Source organism: Etheostoma spectabile, chromosome 3, assembly GCF_008692095.1.
Source record: "Etheostoma spectabile isolate EspeVRDwgs_2016 chromosome 3, UIUC_Espe_1.0, whole genome shotgun sequence".
NCBI lineage: Eukaryota > Metazoa > Chordata > Actinopteri > Perciformes > Percidae > Etheostoma > Etheostoma spectabile.
The window spans coordinates 3,588,772-3,592,565 of record NC_045735.1 but is presented as its reverse complement, the minus strand read 5'-3'; the positions used below and the strand labels follow the sequence as shown (position 1 = coordinate 3,592,565).

At 44.9% G+C, this 3,794-nt stretch overlaps 1 long non-coding RNA gene across 1 annotated transcript in view; it reads right to left on the bottom strand.

Annotated features, from left to right (window-relative positions):
- LOC116671802 (uncharacterized) overlaps positions 1-3,468 on the bottom strand; it is an 8,124-nt gene extending 4,656 nt beyond the window's left edge. The window contains exon 1 of the long non-coding RNA XR_004327369.1: positions 3,094-3,468. This is a non-coding gene — a long non-coding RNA (uncharacterized LOC116671802). The remainder of the gene's footprint in view (positions 1-3,093) is intronic.
- Between the last annotated feature and the right edge of the window lie 326 nt (positions 3,469-3,794).

The following is a 3,794-nucleotide window of genomic DNA, read 5'->3' as shown; positions in this document are numbered from 1 at the left end:
TGTCTGTCTGTCTGTCCTCCATTTCTGCCTCGGCCATGGGGACACAGTGTACAGACAGTCTGGGATGCAGCCGAACAATGGAGAGCAAGCCTGCAGCCCCTTTTCGAGTTTACCAGCTAGACACTAACTCGCTCCAGGTTAGTGTTTGTTCACCGAACTGAACAAATAAAAAACGATTTTGAGGCTGTTAGTTGATAGAAAAAGAGAGAAGGAGGGGAGTGTTGGGGGGGGCTGACAGAGGGGTTACATAAGATGATTGCTAAAGTAGCAGATTTGCAGTGCAGAGGGGGTTCAAGTTAAAATCCATATTAGTTCATTAACAACAGGAAGGGAGCATCTACAGGACACCACATAATCCCGGTTGATATGAGACAGAATGAAGCATCTTTTGATTTTCATAAGAGTCTTTGTAGGGCCTTACAGTAGACATTAGCACAACTGATGTCTTGCACCCAGCACAATTTCCACGGCCTAAAATCTGCATGGAGTTTAATGGAAGGGAAGCGTCAATGAAGTTGAGTTATCATCAAAATTCCCGCTACGCCCCATTAAAACAAGATATTAGTTATGGTGTGATGGGCCTATGTCCAATATCGATGAATCATGATGTCAAAGAGCTGCTCCTAAACAATATGCTGCAAATGGATCTCAGGAGAGTGATGGACCCCTGAGAGCAAACTGCAAGGTACAAATGAGGGCGACACCATGGTAAACCAACCCTTCAATTACCAGTCGGAGAAAGAAAAGAAACTCATGGCTCCCACAAAAAAGGACACGTGCCCTTAAGAGTCGCCATGTGCTACTTTGCTACTACGACCAACTGAACTGTTATTCAAAGTCCGCCAGTGGGATCCTTGTTACTATCGAGAACAAAGTGTGCTTGCCACTCTGGTTGCAGGTCGACACCAAAATTGGTCGCATATTCAGAAGCACTTCACATTTGAATCATGGACGATGGCGATGTCATCGTCGTCTAGCGACAAAAGGCATTGCAGATTATTCTCAGTGGACATCACTAGCTGCCTGGTGAGTGTGTTCTTACTGCCACCTTTACATTTGTGTTAGCATGAGTGAGTGAGTTTTAACATCGCTGAGGGTTCATTGAGGTCAAGCACATAATGTACAGAGCTGTCATGGTCACGCTCTCAACACTACTCTGTGCTGCTCTCAAGTCAGAAAGGTACACACACACACAGACAGCCAGGCCCCCTGAGAAACAAAGAGCTATCACACTGACAGAAGCTTCTTTACCTAACAGTATCCACTGGTGTATGAAGAACTTAATGCTATCACAGCATCAATAGAATTATCTCTCATAAGCTACTGATGCTAGCCAGATGCTATTTCTTCAACAGCAGCAGTTAGTTTTAGTCAGCTAGTGGCTCATGATGCCACCAAACATTGTTATAGCATCCAATTAGCATTTCACCTGAAGCTGTTTTTTAAAGGTAACTGTGCTAATTGTTATGCTATTGGATTGCTAAATAATTAGCTGTGATGCTTAAAAACCAGAAAGATATGTTATTCCACTGAAGTGGGAAGTCATTTAAAATAGCATTTAGGCCATGCAACATTAAAACTATCCATTGAAAAGCAGAATAAAAGTCATTTATAAGTCTTACTTGTGTGAAATTGGATCAAAATGCTTATTGTGGCTTCGTTAACATTAGACCAAACAAGTAGCATCAGATTAAAGGTTGGCAATAATGACTGACTAATATTTGATGGTTAAATTTAGTCAATTTCAAAAAATAATGTAGCCCTTGTGTCAATGGCCTATACTGATACAATGAGGCCTCTGTTGCTAAAAGATGACAGTTTCCTGTCATCCATCTAGATGGCTCAGCTCATCCTTCCTTAACTGTCACATGATCCTTAAAAAAGCATTCATGCCACTACATACCCACCCTCCAAACGCCAGAGATTTCAACAGTAGATAGTCAATCTGCAGTATCTACTCAATCTAGATTTAATGATATGCAATGATGCCAGGTGGAGCAGACAGAAAAGAGATAAACCCAGGTGACATGCAACATACAGCAGGGTGTGAGCCAAACTGAAAAAGTGTGACATGGTGAGCGTGCAGTGAACGCCTTAGCTCACTGCGCCATGGCCTTCTCCTTCTGATCGGCATTGTTCGAGGCAGGAACGTGTGGGAGATGGCCGTGCATCCCTCTCAGCTCCCGAGAGCCTAACCCGTGGACATGAAAGCACAACGTCACAAGTTAGGGTCTCAGGGACGGAGAGAGATACATCTTCACATGGACCCCTCCACCTCCTCACACAGCAGCTTTCAGCTCTCTTTTGGGATTTTGACTCTCTTTGTTTGCCACTAAAATGTTAAAAGAAAAATCCTGAACAAGAAAGCTTCCATGTACTGAACTCGTCTTTAAGTCAAATGAGGACTCAGAGCGTCTGAGCATCTCTTGCACACAGAGCAAGCATGCAGCTACGCATCCAACACACTCCTTAATTATATGCATTAATTGAGCACGCTCATTGCTATCTCCACTGCCACAAAGTCTACTTATTAGTGAACATACAACAAGTGCAAGCCTCAGCCAGACACAACATTGGCCAGCCACCCACCCCCCTTCCAACTCTCTCTCCCTTGCCCCCTCCCCCACCTCAGCTGAACAATACAGCACTTTGAAAAATGCTTCCTGCCATCAGGTACAGGGCCTGTTTCTGTACCTTACGCCTAAATTTCTCCTGCCATTTTAGGGAAAATCTAAATCAGCCGATGATTGCTAATCATTACTACGGATGTTTGAGGCAAACTCAAAATTGATTACAGCATCGAAATCTGAATCCAGGACCGCACAGCTTCAAACAATCCCTCTGACATGATGACTCGCATGCTCAGCCGACTGTTAATAAAATCATTCAATGCATGCTCAATCATTACTAGTGCAATTTGCTATTTATCATGGTTTATAAATCCTCCAGAGAGGCTGCACCGAAAAAAAACCCCGAGCCAGATAACAAAGCTCTACGGCTCCTTCATGCTCCCATGGTGGTCTAAAGCTTAGGAAACAGATGGGGAGCTGAGAGGGAAGTGGAGAGGAAGAGTATTCGTTGGTATCGACTCACCCTCCCCTTCGGATCCAGGATGCCCCCATGCCCGTTGTTCTTCTAGCTCGCTTCCTGCTCGGGAGGGGAAAAAAAGAGACAGAGAAAGAGAAAGCTCAGATATGAACTTACAGCACGCCAACAAGATTACCGATGTTCAGAGGAGGAATTATTTTTCAAAGCGACACAAGGTGGATGTTCGTCCGGCGATCTGCTCAAAATCAGGTGAAATAAACGTCAAGAGAGCGACAGATGGAGACAGGAAAGAGAGGTATGAGGATGGGTGGTAGGACCGAGCCGGAATGAACCATGTGCACGCTCTCTTTCCCTCTATCTCTTTGCTCTCTTTTACACACACGCGCATGCACGCACACACACACACACGCACGCACGCACACACACACACACACACACACACACGAGAGTCGGCAAAACGATTTCTCTTCCCAGAAAACGCTGAAAGAAAGTGATACTTAAAGGTTAGATAAAACAGGTAGACAGCAAGGGAAAGTGAAAGAGAGATAGTGAGCGAGTGAGCAAGAAATATATCGAGAAAGAGAGAAAGGTTCAAAGAAAAGAGCGAGCATCGAGCCATGGAATCAGTGCTTGCAGCCGGGGCAACAGTGCCAGTGAAGCATATACCACTATGCTGCCTCACCGAAGGGAGAGAGGGGGGTGGGGAGTGCACACACACACACACACACACACACAAACACACACAC